We start from the raw sequence: 19,508 nt of genomic DNA, 5'->3' as shown, positions 1-19,508 counted from the left end.
CCCTGTACACTTTGGAATGCTGCTCATCAGATGTGGGAGCAGAAAGAAATCCTTCTCCCTCAAGCCCCTTGTCACATTGCCTGTAACTCAAGCTATAATACAGCTACAGTAATCACCTGGGATTTGATTGCTTGTAGAATGTTGATCTCTCTTGCTTTTAACATGTTTTAATGGGTAGCACACAAGAAAACCTGAAATTGGAGAATTCTCTGCCTTCTACAGGTGACTCTCTAGAGCAGCAAAGCAGAATTTTTCTTTTTCAGAGAAGTAAATAGTTGTGCCGTAGAAACAGAATCTAGAATATTCAGTACCAGAAGACAGTCCAACTTCTGTCAGAGTAGCATATATCAATTCAAGCAAAATAGATATCTTCCTTATGATGTGTTAAATCTTACTTAATTTTGTTTTAGTCAATTAGAGTTGCTGTGGTTCCAGTGTCGATAATTTAAATTTCTGAGAAGGGCTAAATACCACTAGTATTTTTTTTTAAAACTTGTAGTGCAGCATTATTCTTGCTTTACAGGATTTTGTTCTAAGGCATACTGTAGAAATTCATGTAATGGCTTGGGGGAACTGAAGGAGATGTGTAATCATTTTTTGCTGTGCTGGGTCAATAAACTTGCTTTAGTTTTCTGTGTAAGCAGGTTATGTCAGATTCCAGGGGGAGGGTGTGTTGGTGAACTGTGTGTCTGCTGTTACAAAGGAAATGGTAATAACAGAACAGGAAAGACCACACAGAAGTAGTACAATAGATTCCTATATTAACTTACCTTTAGTTGGGGAATTGCAAAATTATTCATTTATCTTAATTTAAGACACAGGTTCTGACTACTAACATTTCTGAGACTCAGGAGATGGAATTATACATGCAGAAAGTGAAAGCACTGGTATTCTATAAAGGATTAAACAGGAATATTGATTTCCTTTCTATTGCCAAGAGCACTAAAAATTTGAACCTGTGCTTGTAACAGTAATTCATAATTTTTCTTTATTTGAGTCAGTTTACTGCAATCACATTATAGATGTATCACCACAGAAGTGTAGAGCTCAGAAGGGACCTATGAAGACATCTATTTCTCTCGCTCAAAGCACAGTCAATTAGTGCAGGTTGCTCAGGGTCAGATCCATTCAGGTTTTAACTGTTCCCAAGGATGGATACTCCAGAAGCTCTCCAGGCAACTTGTGCCAGTGTTGAACCACTCTTATAGTAAACCAAATAAGTTTTCTGGTATTTCAGTTTTCACATGGCACCTCTGGCATTACTGAAGAGAGTCTGGCTCTGTCTTCTTTACTCCACTACTCAGATATTTACACACATGGATATGATCTCCCTGAGCCTTCTCTTCTACATCTGCAAAGACAGAAAGTGCTATGTGTTACTAAAACATTTTTGTACTTAATTTAAAAAAAAGAGGGGGGTGGAAATTCAATGTCATGTTTTTTCATACTATGCTCTAAGTTATTTTAACCATTTACATTGTAGAAAATCTGAGGGACTTGCTACTGATTCTTAGGGACAATGCTTTGGTGTACATAGAGACTTAAACTGGGTATGGGAGAGCTAGCTTTAACCGAGCCTGATAAAATCAAACAATGAAAGGTAAACAAACAAAATCAAACAATTACCTCATGAAAAGTATTTTTTTTTTAAAGAAAGATGCACAAAAATAATTTTGGAAGGACTCTGTGAAGCAATGGCAGTATCTTATGTTGATAATTATTCTCTTCCTGATTCTGTAGAGACTTTTGTGGACATCAGAATTTAATAATGTTGCCATCTGTGTTTGAGACTAGGGAATGAAGATGTAATTGTCAAATCTCTACTGCCCTGTCAGGTATCATTTGGTGTAATCTGGCTACAAGCACTCAGCCAGAGGGTCTTACTAAATATAATATCTGGTGGCTGTTACAGAGGTAAAGGACCCTGCTTATAATTATTTCAAGGTGTGTGTATTATAGTTTCTTTGCCAGAAGGAGCACTAAAAAAAGTCCTTAATATCCCACCAGTCCAGCGTGCCCTTGGCATAATGAACAAGAACTAGTTTTCCAGCTTGAAAAATGTACTTAGCTGAAGGGTATGCCTAAAACCTTAGCAAAGATTGACTTCCAAGACAAGATGATTCAGGAAGGAAATCACACTTGCTATCCTACTTGAAATTGTGTGAATGTCTCTAGCCAAATACCTTGATGCATTGCTAAGCCAGTGGTTTGAAAATGTTATAAGCAGAGAGAAATGAAGTTTTGGAATGTTCTTTTACAGGAGGGACAAATTTTAATAGTATCGTTAGCAATTATGTGACTGCTAATATACTGAAGTGATACCACTGTACTTTCTTAATAAGTTAGGTAAAGTTACATAGGGCTTTGTAACCCCATGTGAATGCATTGTGGGGTGGGAGACATTCCTGGCTTTGGTCCTATAGAAGACATTTTCTCTTTACCTTCTTTCAAGGGAAAAATTTTGGCCTCTTTCAGTTAGAACTATACTTAAAAAATAAAATTTCTTTTATGTATTTACTTTCAGTCATGCTATACTTGAAGTTAGTGAAATTTAAAAATAGCTGTGAATGGATAGAGCTGAAAATACTTTGTCAACTAATTTTACATTTTGCATATGCAGCTAATGAAACTAAGAGTGGTACATTATATTTGCACTCTTGCAGTTTGTTTCACTTATTCAGTGAACAGTACTTTGTGTGCAATCAATTTCATTTTTCCCCTGAATTTTTACACGTTTTTATCTTTTTTATGAAATGCCTACTCAAGCAAAACAGAAAAATATATGACTCTGAAATGAAGAAAAATGTTAGTGCCAATTACAATGGTAAAATTACATCTGAAAATAGGTAGAAATTGTCCCTTTAAACCTCACAAGTTATCAGTCTAATTTTGAAGCAGTTTGTAGCAGACCTAAAAAAAAAGATTAAAAAAAAAAAGGTTTTGTTTTACAAATTGTAACAGAGTTCGAGATGCATTTGGCAGAAAGGCTTTATATGCATTGTTAGTTATTGTATATTTCATGCAAAGAATTTGAAGAACACTAATACTGTACCACCAGAACTCATAACCCCAGCTATGATCTTTAAGTATCTTTCTTCAAATACATACAATCAGGATTTAGAATTAATAAAGGAGAATAGGAGAGGAGTGATGTATTAAGTTGAGTACATGAGAAGTAAGTTGTAACTTCACCAGGTAATTTAACCAAAAGAGAACTCGTTGCTTATTCAGTTGGGACATAGAAAAAGTGTTCACAGCAGACACCTGCAGAGTTTATACCTTGAGTTTTGGGGGTTTGAACTGAAAAAGTGATATTTGTGAATCTGGGGAACTAGGGACAACAGAATTTCATTTGCTTATCATTTGATATTTTAGCTGAAGGACTGCATCCTAAGGTATGCCTCATTCTGCTTGGGAAAGTTTAGCTTGCCTCCATGAAAAAAGTCCCAACCTGGACTAGTCATGCTGCTTCGTTCTACGTTCATAAGATCTTATAAAACAGTCCCTGAAGAATATTACTATTGTTACTCTCTGAATATATGTAACACTGTGGCTTAATACAATTTAAATTAATACATGCTGTTTGGAATGTAATATAACATAAGAAACATGTACTAGTGCTACTAAAATTATACAATTTATGAGACTGTAGTTTTTTGAGGAAAATTAGCAGCAAACAAAAGCATATATGTGAAAATACATACCTTGATAAAATAGCATAATGTTTAAAACTAATACCTAAAGGTGGCCTAGAAGAACGCTGGAGGAAGACTTTTTACAGAGGCATGTAGCGATAGGACAAGGGGGAATGGCTTTAAACTGAAAGAGGGTAGATTTACAGTAGATAATAGGAAGGAATTCTTCACTATGAGGATGGTGAGGCACTGGAACCCCAGAGAAGCTGTGTCTGATCCATCCCTGGGAGTGTTCAAGGCCTGGATGGATGGGGCTTTGAGCAACCTGGTCTAGTGGTAGGTGCCCATTCCATGGCAGGGCAGTTGCAACCTTCCAACCCATGCCGTTCTATGATTCTATGAAAATCTAGCAACCTCAGAAGCTGAAAGGGGCTTTGTAGTGCTAGTGTCTGTATTTTATGCACCTGGAATTTTCTTTTCATACAAAATGCATAATTGAGCGGTCTAGTATTCTATATTAATTCTTAGATAGGCAGATGTACATATTGGACATTCTGCATATTGAAGACTGCCCTGTTAAATATCTGATATGATATTTGGTTAAATATTTCCAGTGGGGATGAAGAATGTTTTGGTTTTGAAACTATATGTGTTGAAATCTATTCATTCTATGGATTTCTGAGATGGATCATGTGATGCCCCACTGCCTCTTTAAAAACAAACAAACCATTTGTTTTAGAGGGATATTCAAGAGACACTGAAAATATGTAATAAACAAAATTACAATAACTAGCTTTGGGCAAAAACGCACAATAGATGCTATTTTCTTTTTTTGTAGTATTTCATAGCTAATGTGCTCTGAAGCAGTCATTGTTTATATATTATGCACATTACTTGAGTGAACGCATATGACATAGTTCAGAACTGTTGTTTTTTTCAGAATTTCCAAATGCTAGTCTTAAAATTCCTTGTGCGTTTCATTATGTGCATCTGAAAAGATAACAATATGTGTATTCAGATGGTAAATTAAAAACAAATGTACAAATCAGATAGAGTGTCTGTATTGTTTATAGCAGCTGGCATCGTATAACTGAGACAAGATATATAACAAGATGTATAACAAGAATACTCAGAATAATTCCTTGGGGAAGACTGAATGATCTAGGGACATGCGCTTCTACAGTGTTTTCAATATTAATGCAAATGTTTTTTGATATTTAAAAATGCATTGCACATAACATTTTCCATTTAAAAAAAACCCCTGCTATTAGCTATTAAAATGCCTGTCTGGAGTACACGGTAGATATTTAATTTTGCAGAATCATTCTCCACAGAGTTGAACAGCTAAAAATCCACAGCGTGCATCTCTTGTGACAACTAGTTCCACACTGAATTAGAATGTAATGTTACCGCCAGTAGCCCATTTTAGTGCACATTAGTTTTAGGGCACCAGTAAATAAGACTGCTAGCATGAGAGTTGTAATAGAAAGAAATATTATTTCTAATAATGGACATGTCTGGAATAGGTGCATCTTGAATCTAAAAGAAATGTCTATTTTTAATATTAGTTATAATTAAGTTTATGTAAAGTTTCAGTAGAACAAAGTACAAGAGAGAAAATTAATAGGGAGCAAGGCAGTAAAGACATATCATAAAGAATACCCTGAGTTTTTAATCAGTGGACAGCAGTAAGAGTAGGCTCTTGCTTAAATCAGCTGGCCTGACAAAGGTTGCTAACTCTTGTATGAAGTGGAATAGTATAAAGGAATAGATTGTTGTCTTTACCTTTTCTTTTGGTTGCTTTTGGATGAGGGAATAAACAGTAGTTTATATAAATATTTATAAATGTATTGATTTTGAATAATTTTAATTTACAGTAAAAAAGTTCACATATGCCAGCCTGAGTTAGTACTGTTATGTGTACATTGCCATATATCTAGTTTCCCCACTGTGTACAGAAGAGGAGTTGCTTGTTCTGTCTGATTTTCCTTAAGAAGCCTTTTCACTTCTGCTACATCTAATAGATAGGAATATGGCACAAAACTGAATGTTACTATTTGATTGGAGATTTTTCAAGGTCAGGACCCAGTTTCACAAGCAGTTCTATTTGTCAATACAGCTGACATCAGACACAAGCTAAAGACAAACTTGTCTAATAAAGCTTTCAGATTCAATTTTCTCTCTGCATATAGCTTCAAGAATCTCTGGAGGTCATTCACAGCATCTGCTGCAACACCAACAGGGAGTAGTAATGAAAAGAGTCTGGTTAAAAAGCTGACACTATGCCTTCAGAGCTCTGTGAATAAAAACATAATAAGCAAGTTTATAAACGTGAATCTTTATGATTCTGAGAATTTCTATCTTGATCTTTACAGCATATTGTGATGTGAGGGTTTGTTTCTGGATTACCTGACAAGTAAAAAATACATGCAAAATATACCTACACCACAAATACGTGATTTAAATCAGAAGAAAGAAGGTTACACCTTTGTATTTAACATCCTATTTCAGCTGTCCTGCAGTAAGTTACTCTTTGAAAGTATCTGTAATAAGGTATGAAAATGCAGTTTACAAAAGGAACGTAGTCTTCTACTTTCATTTTTTCAGGGCTCAGTAGAAAAACTTAGTCTGTGTTACTGCTCAGAATTTTAGTTATACCTATGATGAAATGTAAATCGGAAAGTGAAATCAGGAGTGGGCTGCTTTGTTGTTATTAAAGACAATATGGAATATTGGTCTTTTTCTATTCTATTGTTGAAAGTGCAGCTGTCAAGATTTATGATGTAAGAAAGATTAATGCTGTCATCAGTCTTTCAAAGGACCTCATTCACCTATTCTATTTTTAAAATATGAGCTGGTATTTTCTTCTGAGGACCAGGGTTTGCAGATTGTTTTCTTTCATTTAGTTTCTTGATCAGTAGTTAGAAGCAGCAGGATATACAGGATTCAGTTTTATTAAATCCCATGAAATGTAAGTGATAGCATACTGTTATTGCAAACTATTATTGCAAACCTATACCAGGTGAGAGTGCAGAAGTTATAGTTATAGTTGGTCTTTTTTACATGGCTTGTGTAGCATGGTTCAGGAAGGAATTTAATTAATGTTAATTTTTCTCTAGAATTGTGTTCAGCATAGGCTGCAGAATCCAGTATTAGTCATCTTCAAAAAATATGGCAACACCACAATTTTAAAACAAAGACAGCATCAAGACTTTTAATTAGTTCACTCTGGAAGATACAGAAAAGGGGATTCTCAGAGTTCCTAGCAAAAGTATCCATAATAAAATGGTAGTCTGTGCTCCTTTTCAGTTTTTCTACCCCAGTTTCTAGCTTTCCATCACACTTTTTCCCCCATTCTTTAAACTCACCCTGCCTCTCTTCCTTCTTTTTGTTACAGTAACCTGAATTACTATATATGACTCTCTATATGTATTTGCTGCTTGCAAATAGCAGCAATCTCTCTTTCCTGTTTCATTTTATATAGTAATTAGGTCTATTGGCAACTACATTGTGTGAAAATCTCTTAATTTCATAGAATAATAGGAAGTGATAGGTCATCCTGCACACAGTCCTCTTGACCTGTCTGCTATTCTTTGTTGATCCTAAGCATTCTGTGATTCTATCACTTGTCTTTTTAAAAGAGCAAACTAAGTTGACTTCTGCTTTCAGAGCAGTGCTCAGTGCTGTTGTGGTCATATCCTACTGAAAAATACAATGGCTGACATCCTTCCTGATATTTCTGTGGTGACCGGAGCTGCCACAGAGTTAGGTCTGCTCTGCAGAAAAACAGCCAACCAAAGAGTGTGAGCAAGTGTGATTACAGATCATGAGCAGAGACAAGGCCACAGGGAATGAGGAACAAAGCTCATAATTGCTTCTAGCACTTCTGCTCTTGTCAGAGAGCATGAGATGATGAAAGACAGACAGACTGACTGACTTGCTCCATAAACTGTAGAAGGCTAAAATGAGGAAGAGATGGCAAATGAAAACCTCTTCTAATCCAGCCAGAAAATTCTTTAGTCTTGTTTATATGAAACTTGTCCCTGAAATATCAGACTATTATCTTTGATTATATCAATAGCAGGGAACATCAGTGTTGGAGATATGCAGGTAGATATTTGCATTACTGATATATCCTTCAACAATAGATTGGTGGTCAGATGACACTTAAGTACCCAAAGGCAATTCTCCCTAAAATAGCTAGAAGTGCAATAGAGGTCAGTTTGACTTGAAAAGTAAGCATTATATGTGTTGTCGTGAGAAAGCTTGATGAGTGTTTCACAAAGTAGTACAAAACAAGATATTTTAACACATCTGATGAAAGAAGAGATGATTTGAGGAATTACTTTGTCAGAAGCAAAGCGGCAGCGACAATCTTGCCTTCTGTAACTTTCAACAACTGATTTTTATTCTGCAGACCTTTTCTCTCCAAGAATAAGGGTAGGCAGCAATTTTTGCATGAATACGGTAACACTGTTAAATTAGCTAATAACTGCATTCTGATTATTTCAAACCTTCTTCAAACATGTTCTGAGTTTTTTGGGGTTGTTTTTTGTTTGGCTTTTTTTTTTTTTTTTGTGCGCTTTTTGCTTGTTTGTTTTGTTTAGTTTTGGTTTTGTGGGGTTTTTTTTTGGCAGGGGGGTTGGGGGGTTTTTTGGTTTGTTTCTTTTTTTTAACTACATGATACCTAAAATTCCACTGGCTCTTTGGTATTCTGTATCAGTGTACAATATTTTACACTTCTGTCTTCAGAGTTCGTGTTGGCTAGGATAGCAATTCATGCCTGTTGCATCAATTTGTAGATCCTACCAAATTAGAAGAGATGATTTTTTTCATGAGACTGTAAAAGTTAGAGCTGCTGGCAATATGCATTTTTCCTAGTATCGAAGAACTAGGAAAAGCTGCCAAAATTCAGTTGCATTCTAGTAGTGGTACACTGGAAATGTAAATTGTTGTCATATGAATTGACATCCAATTGAAAGCTGCATACTAAATCAAGGAACTTGTTACTTTTACAGACAAAAGGAGTAGTGAGAGGTGCTTGCATTATTTGAGACAGATGTTGTGACAATGTTTTTTATAAGGCAAGTTATGTGACAGAATTTGATGGAACACTACAACTGCTGTAGTACAAAACATTAATTTTTGTGAAACCCTTTCATAACAACTGCAACAACTGCTTCTTGAAAAAGACTCTTATACTTTGGAAAAAAATAATACTTTCTACAGGGATACAAATAATACTTCATTTAAAAAACAACAACAGAAAAAAAAAGACTGTTTTCAAAAAAATAATGCTTGACTCCTTGAACTGAAACTCTTCAGACTGCCCAGAAATGATTGTGTATATTTCTAAATATTAAGGAGCTCAATTAGGGATGCAGAAATCAATTACTGAAAACATCCATGGAGTGGAGGGGGGTAGGGTAGCAGGAGAAGAGTAAATAAAAAAAAAAACAAACATTTGTTTCATTTTAAAAATATTAAGTAACAGCAAAAGTAATATTATGAGATTGTTAAAAAAAGAAAACAACCAACTTGCCTACTCAAAGTGTCTTAATATTACCAAAGAGTATCAACACAAGGAGTCTGCCCAGCAGTTCAAGAAATCCTAAAGTAGTCTGGAACATTTTCCTCAATGCTTCATTTAGTTCAAGAGCCAATCAGGTAATTTTATCTTTAAAAAGCCAAACATAGAAGTAGTCCTCATGAGACAAATAACTCCATTGACTGTACTTTGGCATATGCAGATTATTGCTGTGTTTTACAGAGAAAATAGTTTTAAATTGATTGTTAGTATCATGGATCTCTTTGGGAGTCAAAGTGTTCCTGCAGTATAAAGTTTGTAGTGTTTCTGTTCCTCAGAAAACTCCCTTGACATAATGCCTTCTTAAAGTTTCCTCTTAAAGTTCTAATGAAAAATGTGAAAGTGTTTATGTCTATAAAAAGGGAAAAAATTATTTCATGATTGATTAAGGAAAAAGTCCATTTATCATACTGAAACATGAAAACGTGGGGGGGGGACACCCTATCGCTCTCTGCTACTAACTGAAAGGAGGTTGTAGTGAGGTGAGGGTCAGCCTCTTTGCCCAGGTAATGAACGACAGGACAAGAGATAATGGCCTCAAGCTGCACTAGGGGAGGTTTAAGTTGGATATTAGAAAAAAATTTCTTCACCAAAAGGGTGATCAGGTATTGGACAGGCTGCCCAGGGCAGTGGTGGAATCACCATACCTGGAAATGTTAAAAAACATGTAGATTAGGCCTTAGTGACACGGTTTAGTGGTGGACTTGACAGTCCTGGGATAACAAGTTGGACTTGATGATCTTAAAGGTCTTTCCAACCTAGCTGATTCTTTGGATATTCTTAACTGTTATCTTCATTGTCAAATATAAAACTCTTTATCTAAGACATGAATATATTTACAACAGGCAACCATGAATTTATGTAATTAGTGTAATTTAGTCAAAACTTTGTACTTACCTTATGAAGAAAGTGTTTGTCCAAAATTGCCATGTGATAATCCACATAATAAATATACAAATCATTTAATGTACAGTATAACTTCACCTTATTTTATGCAAACCAGTATATGCAGATTGAGGCTCTGTAACCTCTCTGCTTAGACATGTGAAATCTTCCACATTAAAAGAATACACTAAATGAGAAACGGAATCTAGTAGAAGAAGATATGATTCACATCCACAGTAGGAAATAACAGGTTTTAGATATTACTTATTAATTTTATTTGAGCCCATCTGAATTCCCTACTTCAAGTTTTTCTTCTTTGCCTTTTAAAACATGTTAAGCATGCCTAAGGGAAGACTCAAATCAGTAATGAAAATAGAGGATACAGGGCACAGGCAAGCCAGAAAGAAATTGTGTCCCTCAGCTGCATGTTTCCTGGCATTTCTTATTGCAATTAAGAAACAAGACAATTGTTTAGAGGAGAGGAAAAAACACAAACATTTCTGATTATTTTCACTTTTTTTACAATAAACAAGGGATATTAGCCTTAACATAAGCTCAGTTTATATTATGCCACTATCTCAGCACTCGAATCAACTTCTACATTTGTAAAAATAACACTAGCAGTATCCAAAAAAATGGTTAATTTTGCTTTAGCAGAAAAATTTGTGGCGGTACTGCAGATATTTGTTCAGCTAATATTTAAACTACAGAATAGAAAGAAGTAACGAACACGATCATGTCATATATAGTTTGCATAAATAAAGTTTATTTATAGAAGAAAGAGCAAGATTTTTAAATCGTCACCATTACATTGTTTGTACTGGAGTTTGTTGGTTTTTTTTTCGTTTAGCTTGTGGCTTGTTTTTTATCCCCATATTGACTATTTTTAAAACATTATGCCAATATTGCGATGAGTATCCAGTGGTGATACTATATAATTTCAGAATATTGCTTTCACCTAACTTTTAAAGTATGTGTTAATAGTTAAAGCAGCCTTGTTATTGTAATCAATGATACTGCTAGAAATGAAATGTAGAACCACCATGTAGCTAGTATATGAAGGGTACTTCTGTTACCTATTTTTAGTTTCAGTGTCTGCTTAATTCTTACACCCACTAGAAGTGATCCATTCATACCTTACCCTTTGCTTTTCAATTTTTAATGGGTCCATCAGTCATGTTGAACTTTGCCTAAGGAAAGGTTCACAAGGAATACCATGACAGTGCTGTATTATTAAAAGGAGACTAAATTACAGAGCAGTTTATCTTTCAGAAAGGTTTGAATAGAACAATAGGTTCAATCAGAGCAAGAGTTATTAATGCTACTTCAGTTTACAGATATATATTACAATCTTTGGTATTATATTACATGCCCCTGTTTGAGTCATAGTCTATCTAGCATAGAGTACTGCAAATTTAAAGCTTTTTCTACCACATATAGAGTGGTTCATTGAATGTTTACATATGCTGCGCCAGAATTATTTAATGCATTATGTTCAGTCTTAGCTGCTTTGCTCCCAAAGCATTCTCTATTCTCATACTATTTCCAATTTGGGTTTTAGAGACTGTAACTGAAAATATAGCTTTAGAGGTTGCCACAGGTTGGAAGGGACCTCTGGAGGTCATCTGGTCTAGCTTTTCTACTCAGCAGGCTGACCTAGAGGAGGCTGCTCAGGATTGTTTCCAGACGACTTTTGAGTATTACCAAGGATGGAGACCCTACAACCTCTCTGTAAAACCTGTAGCAGTCACCCTCACAGGCAAAAAGTGTTTCCTGATATTTAGAGGAAACCTCCTGTGTTTCAGTTTGTGCACACATCTTGACTGCATGGCACTGTGGTTACCTGGGTCCTCCATTTTGTCCTGTGACATTTGCTTTACTGCAGTCTTAAGGCACTTCTCCCTGTCACAATGATCCATCAAAGTTTATAGAAAGGGGCTTTGCAATGCCATCTGCACAGCTCCCCAGCACTCATGGGTGCACCTTGTCAGGGTACATAGACTTATGTATGTGTAGTTTGCTGAAGTATTCTCCAACCTCATTCTCTTCTATGAAGGATTTTTTAAAAAGTCATAACATCTCTACACGGAAATGCTCTTGAACTGCCACCTATGATGGCAGTATTCTCATCAAATAAACCATTAGCATTCAATTTATAAGTATCTGGATTATAAAGGAAGTATTTACAGGAGCTCTTCTCAACAACAGATCATAATCTTCACTTTCTGCTCTGCAGCACTAAGTTAACTTCACCTTAATACTATTTACATTATGACGCACAGAAGATTTATATCACTGAAATTCTTAGTGTTTGCTAGAATTTTTCTATTTTTCTGACAGACAGGGACATATGTTCTTTTTCCCACTGCAATCCAGTGTTTGTGAAAACAAGAGCTTTTCTTTAGACTGAGTGAAAGACATATCTAAACATCATTCTGTTGTGTTTGGAGAAATTGGGAAAAATGCATTGTACGATAAACAGCTTAGTCATGCTTCTACATATGAAAAGGAGGTGAGCAATAAAAGTCTGCCACATCTCTCCTACGACAAAGAAGGGTAAGGCTGAGAAAGCTGACACTTAACTTTCAAAACTGTAGATTTAGTTATGATGCTACTCATTAATAATAGTAACATATTAGAATCCATAGCTTTTATGATTATTTTTCAAATATAGCACTACACATTCATTTGTGAACGCTTTTCTCCTGACAGTTTTAACCTTGACTTTCTTTTGCATCTCTAAGAATTATGGAGTCCTTAGTTGTGTTCCCTCTCTTCATCCCACTGCACAGGCTATTTTAGATCTAAACTTTAACTATTAATCTTATAAACTATCAGCATCTTTTTTTTTACCTGTATTAATCTAAAGAGTGTATAATTCATAATGACTTGTTAGGAATCATTCAGAGTTTATTGAATACAAAGGAAGTCTAGGAACTTAACTTGTATTTTAAATTAATGGCAATAGCACATAATGTGAAATTTCCCTAAGTGTTTATGAAATTAAGTAGTTACCCATTTATACTCTATAAACAAATACTATCTATGAAATATCTATGATACAGTTACTAAGTAATCTTTCCTAGGAATTGACACTAGCGTTCTATTCAAAGACAGAAAGACTCACTTTGAAACGTTTGTTTTTTTTTTCTTTAAAAGCTTATTAAAATCTTAATAAACTGTTAGCTTAGAGATAAAACACTTAAAACCTGTAAAGGGTGCATATTTTCCACATTTAGAGCTGTGCATGTAATTTTGTTGGCAATAACTTTTTGTCATGGTTTAAAACTAGGCAGAGGGCTCATTCACTCACTCCCCCCCTTCTTGCCCTCCCCCTATTCCCAGAGGGACGGAGAGGAGAATCGAAATGAATGCAACTCCCTCAGGTTGAGATGAGAACAGTTTAGTAACTAAGGTATAACACAAATCACTACTGCTACCACCAATAATAATAATGATAAAAAAAACAAAGAGGGAAGAGAATACAACACCTCACCACCAGCCAACTGATAACTCACCCCCCCAACCCAACCAAATACCGACTGATACCTCCTCCAACCCTGAAGTCCCCCAGCCCTTCCGGCTAACTCCCAGTTACATCCTGGACATGACGTGTTGTGGTATGGAATACCTCTTTGGCTAGCTTGGGTCAGGTGTCCTGTCTCTGCTTCCTCCTGGCTTCCCCTCCTCCCTGGCAGAGAATGAGTCTCACAAAGTCCTTGGCCAAACCAAAACATCATTGTTATCAGCTCTGTTCCCAAGTTGAAAGTCAAAACACAGCGCTGCACCAGCTACCAAGAAGGAGAAAAATGACTGCTACTGCTGAACCCAGGACACTTTTTGATCAACATGAAGCCATTATTGAGTTCCAATCACAACAAATACCCCATCCTTGCTTTCAAATTTAAATGTTGTTTTTTTTTTTTTTTCTTTAATAAATTGATATTATTTATTTCAGTTAATCAGAGCTGTGTTGCCTCCTGCAATTGTATTACTTTTCTTTCGGAACTCCTTTGTGACCCAGAACACGTAGCAGGTAGCTGTAGGCCTCTCTTCACATAATGTTATTGGCAGTGAGCACCTTGCGTGGGTTGTGCTGCATGGGAGAACTTAATGTACTCTTTAGTCTATTTCCTTAATTTGAAGAGCAGAGATAAATGAGGCTATTCATTTATCACTGGGACAAGTCTAAGGAATAAATTAGTCTCAGAACTGTCTTCCTAAATGTCTCTCAGGGAAGTCTACTTGGAGTTTAAGAATACGAGTGCTGGTATGATGACACTGAGGCTTTCCATGAAATAAGCAAGCCCTACCATGCCTGTGCCACATTGAAATCAGTGAAATGCTGGTTTGCCCACAGAGGAAATTTTGTCTTATCACTAGAGAAGGCAATCTTGCTTATGTTAAAATAACAAATTCATTGAGTAATGTTGTCTGTACATATGCCACAGGGTACAGGTATTCTTCCTCTGTTTTCCTTGGAGTGAGTAAAACACAGCCCGCTTTCTTTGACTAAAACAGAAACAAAGTTTAGTGGGTGTATGTCACTGCTATTTATTGTGTAAAGGATTTAAGGCTGGCATATGTCTTAATTGGCACTGCAAACCATGGAACTAAATCCCCAAGAACCTAGACATGCAAACTGAATTTCAATCTGCAGTTACTGTGTAATTTCTTGTCAAAAAGTTTTGACCTGGTAGATGCAGTTACCTTAGAATCATAGAATCATAGAATAGTTAGGGTGGGAAAGGACCTTAAGATCATTTAGTTCCAACCCCCCTGCCATGGGCAGGGACACCTCACCCTAAACCATGCCACCCAAGGCTTTGTCCAACCTGACCTTGAACACTGCCAGGGATGGAGCATTCACAACTTCCCTGGGCAGCCCATTCCAGTGCCTCACCACTCTAACAGAAAAGAATTTCCTCCTTCTATCCAATCTAAACTTCCCCTGCTGAAGTTTCAACCTGTTACCCCTTGTCCTGTCACTACAGTCCCTAGTGAAGAGTGCCTCCCCAGCATCCTTGTAGGCCCCCTTCAGATAGTGGAAGGCTGCTATGAAGTCTCCATGCAGCCTTCTCTTCTCCAGACTGAACAGCCCCAACTTCCTCAGCCTGTCTTCATATGGGAGGTGCTCCAGTCCCCTGATCATCCTCATGACCCTCCTCTGGACTTGTTCCAACAGTTCCGTGTTCTTTTGATGTTGAGGACACCAGAACTGCACACAATACTTCAGGTGAGGTCTCCTGAGAGCAGAGTAGAGAAGCAGGATCACCTCCTTCGACCTGCTGGTCATGCTCCTTTTGATGCAGCCCAGGATACGGTTGGCTTTCTGGGCTGCAAGCACACACTGCTGGCTCATGTTCATTTTCTCATCAACCAACACCCCCAAGTCCTTCTCCTCAGGGATGCTCTGAATCTCTTCTCTGCCCAACCTGTAGCTGTGCCTGGGATTGCTCTGACCCAGGTGTAGGACCTTGCAGTTGGCATGGTTAAACTTCACGAGGCTGGCATCAGCCCACCTCACAAGTGTGTCAAGGTCCCTCTGGATGGCATTCCCTCCCTCCAGTGTATCAGCCAAACCACACAGCTTGGTGTCATCGGCAAACTTTCTGAGGACGCACTCAATCCCACTGTCCATGTCACCAACAAAGATGTTGAACAAGACCGGTCCCAACACCGATCCCTGAGGGACACCACTCGTTATGTAATTAAAACTTAAATACTACTTGAAACTTTCAGAAGGATTGTTGGGAACATTCCTGTGAACTGAGTGTGTTCTGCTTAAGGACTTTGGCTTGAAAAGAAGGTATCAAAAGGGGTTTGAAGATCTTGGGAGTGTTGTCATTCTTTCTGTCTATTCTGTTCCTGTTCAGTACCTAAGTAAGGAGTTTTATGTGTTCTGAGTTGTCAGTGTAACCCTCTCTTGAAACACAACACTGAAATAGGCAGAATAAAAGGAGGAAAAAAAAGTGTGTTCCTGCAGTTGACTTCATTTTGCTTTTCTTATTTCTGCATTTAATAGTTTAATTTCAGTTTCATGGCACATTCCTAATATTCTTACTCTTAAAATTTAACGTTACAGGTTATTTTCAAGATGCAAAAAATACCAATATGCTCTTGAGTTTCGTCAGGTGTATTTCAAGAGCAAGGTGAAAATCACTTCTAGTTTGGAGTTAGATTGGTTTTCAGCTTTTTGTTTGACATTTTAGTTCTGTGTTTTATTTTTCTCCTATTATTTTTCTGTGTTGTTTCCTTTGTTAAACAGCAGAAAGTCCTAATAAGAAATTACCTTAATAGCTACAGGTTGGTGTGGTTTAATGTCTTAAACTTTAATTGTCATTTTGATTTTGTTGTTTATCATATCACCGGTGTGAACAGATATAACCTATAAATAAGTTGAACGATTAAGTACTTAGTTGTATTTATGATGACTTATAGGGGGGTAAAATTTGCTACAAACTATCCCCTTTAAGTCACAGAAACTGTCAGTGCAGCTCTAGAGAAATTGTTTCAGAATTATATCTGTTGCAACATGTTGTGTAATTAATATTGATTTATATTTCTCTTTTAATTTTAATCATCATATGCTTCTGTTAAATGAACAAGTTCATATCTCTGCAAGCATGAAAGAAAGAGAAATAAGGAGCAGGTATTGTTTCAAGTGTATTTTTGTTCTGAGTGGAGGTAATTGTCAGAAGAAGTGTGCAACCACTTTCTAAAGGTAATTGTAATCAGTAATTTAATAACTCAATTTTTTTAACTGCTCAGTCAAAGTGGAACAGATTATTACCATCCTTAGTAGGTAATGGTAGATAGTGGTAGCTTTTAAAAAAGATATATCAGGCATTGCACTTCTGCTGGTACCTTACAGTCCTCTGTAGTATTTCAAGTTTCTTGATGTAAAAGAGCTACATCAAAGGGGTAGAAAAAAACTAAGCAAAAATCCAGAGCAGTTACTCCATGAACTTCAGAAGGTTAGAAGTACCCTATTCTGGAATATCTGCCACTAGAGGAAAAATAAGTAAATGAATACTAATTAGGAAACTCTTGAGTGTATACTCGGGCCAAAATATGTGAGCTGCTAAGAGATGCCAGGCAGTCTTAGCAGACACCCTGAATTTCATTACAGAGTTTCATGAAGAGTCCCAGTTTAGAAAGTTTTTCTTCGGTTTACCTGGAATACTGATGATAATAGGAATTGCCTCTAAGGCAACTTCTGTTTAACTTATGTGAATGCCAAACTAAACAACTGTTTTCTTTTTGTCTGAGTATCTTTGAAGTCATAGAGGAAATAAAAGGTATTTACATGAACTTTAGGCCAAATGGAAGTGGACCTAATTATCCATCCATTGGTAAAGACTGGAAGTAAATACTTATGCATACTTTTCACACTTAACTGCTTTGGCAGTCAGCTACATTTTTCAGTAATTGCATATCTTGACCATGATATGGAATATATCACTGAAAATAATGAGCCTTGCTCTGAATCACTTTGACCTACAGTATTATGGAGCTCACGTGAGGAGAGGGTACAATAAGATGGTATTTTGGAATTGTTACAATCAATCATGACTGATCTGTGAAGTTGAATTCCTATCCAGGAGTAAGACAGTATAGACAATTCTGTGATTTTATGTCTTTGATATATAATTTTCTCTAGTCTCCAGCTCAGAGAGAGGAAAGCATAAAAACACATCAAGCACAGAAAGCTCTAAAGGACAACATCAAAACCAAACAAAGTATTTTTGAATCTACAGAAAACTGGTATATTTTGTTATCATTATTTATTTATAGTTTGTGCTGTTTGTTGCATGTTTTTTTTGTTCTTCTGGCAATTAAATAATATTCATCAGAGACACACATGCTCATAGACTTGCCTGCTGTTTCCCCCACCCAACCCCTGCTGAACAAAGATGAAAAATACTATGGCCTTCTGATTGTAAACATTGAAAGAGTACAACCAAGGTATTCCTGTCAAACTGAAATTACAATATTGGCAGAAAAACGCTGTGTGTAATTCTGAGGATGTTAATGATTATTCATCATACTTTTTTTGACAGAGCAATGAAGACAAAGTGGTGACTAATATTTTGGTTTCTCAGTGATCTTCTGGGAGTTATTTCAGACCATTGAAGTTTCTAATCTCTAAATGCCAACTCAGATTAAGTAACTACTAATAACACTTTTTTTTTTTTTTTTAATGTTGACATTCTTGTCGAGCTTCAATTACTTTAGGAAGTGAAAAAAAAGCAAGTGAATCCACAAATGAAATAGTTCTTGATTGTATATATATATGAAAGTAATTCTAAGTTCCTTCAGCGTTAAAAGAGCATTATGTATTTTCTCATTGCCTTGCAGATATTAATACAATTTTCTCTTTTCCCTCACTACTCCTGCTTGATGTGGCTTTGTTTTAAATTTTACCTTTGTTTAATGGCCCAAAAGTGGCAACTATGTGGGCTCCATCCATTTTTTTGAAATACTCATGACATGCCACTCTGTGGAAGAAGTTGATCATTCCTCCCCTTTTCTCCTCCCTTGCAGCAATAGTAGTTGCCAAAATTACTCCTTCATCTGCTGACAGCCAAAGGAAAGCTATGGCCTATTGCTACTTTGAGGAGAAGGATGGGAGAGGTGATGGCTTCTACCACCAAAGTGTGAAAGAATGGTACCTAATAGTGTTGTGCTGCTCTCTAGGCAGTAGAGACACTCATGGGGTGCTACGCACCATTCACTATTTAAGCACCTGTTTCCTATCTTCTCCAAAACCAGGAGTAGGGGAGTTTGGGTGGGTGTAGGGGGCATGAATCCAAAAATTCAGACTTTGAACCACGAGTTGGAATTTGTTGCTTTTGGTAATGAGCTGAATCTTCTTCTGGAAGCCAAACTCAGTCAATTATGTCTGTTAGTGAATGATAGGTTCAGTACATTGCCTTTTAATTACTGAATATTCTCCCTGTTATCTTGGGCTAAAAGTTATGGGCAAAAAGGCATATAAGATGTAAAAAGTACAGTTAAAAACTCAGCTACATCAGGAGTCATTTTGTGGGTCTGGCTAGTCACAGCGTTGCGTAGTGGGTGAGGAGGAAGGGACCTCTGGAGGTCACTTAGTCCAACCCCTCCACTCAGGCAAGGTGGCCTAGGGGAGGCTGCCCATCATCATGTTCAGACAACTTTTCAGTATTTCCAAGGTTGGAGACTCCATAACTTCTTTGGGAAAGCTATGATGAGGCTCAGACATACTCACCTGAAATGTTTCATGATATTCAGCAGGAACCCCCTGTGTTTCAGTTTGTGCCTATTGCCTCTTCTCACAGGGCGCCACTGGAACGAGTCTGGCTCCATCATTTTTGCACCTTCCTTTCAGATATTCAAACATGTTGATGAGAGCCTCCCTG

The 19,508-nt window shown here is 36.7% G+C and overlaps 1 protein-coding gene across 16 annotated transcripts in view; it reads left to right on the top strand.

The window, feature by feature from the left end:
* DMD (dystrophin) overlaps nt 1-19,508 on the top strand; it is a 1,205,254-nt gene that overhangs the window by 862,314 nt on the left and 323,432 nt on the right. The window lies entirely within an intron of this gene.

The sequence above is a fragment of the Pezoporus flaviventris genome, unplaced genomic scaffold, assembly GCF_033815535.1.
Source record: "Pezoporus flaviventris isolate CSIRO_AGI_PZ_B2104156 unplaced genomic scaffold, CSIRO_AGI_Pfla_v1 ptg000015l, whole genome shotgun sequence".
In the NCBI taxonomy this organism is placed as follows: Eukaryota; Metazoa; Chordata; class Aves; order Psittaciformes; family Psittacidae; genus Pezoporus; species Pezoporus flaviventris.
Note: the sequence above shows the minus strand (reverse complement) of the source record. Positions and strands in the feature narration are given on the sequence as shown.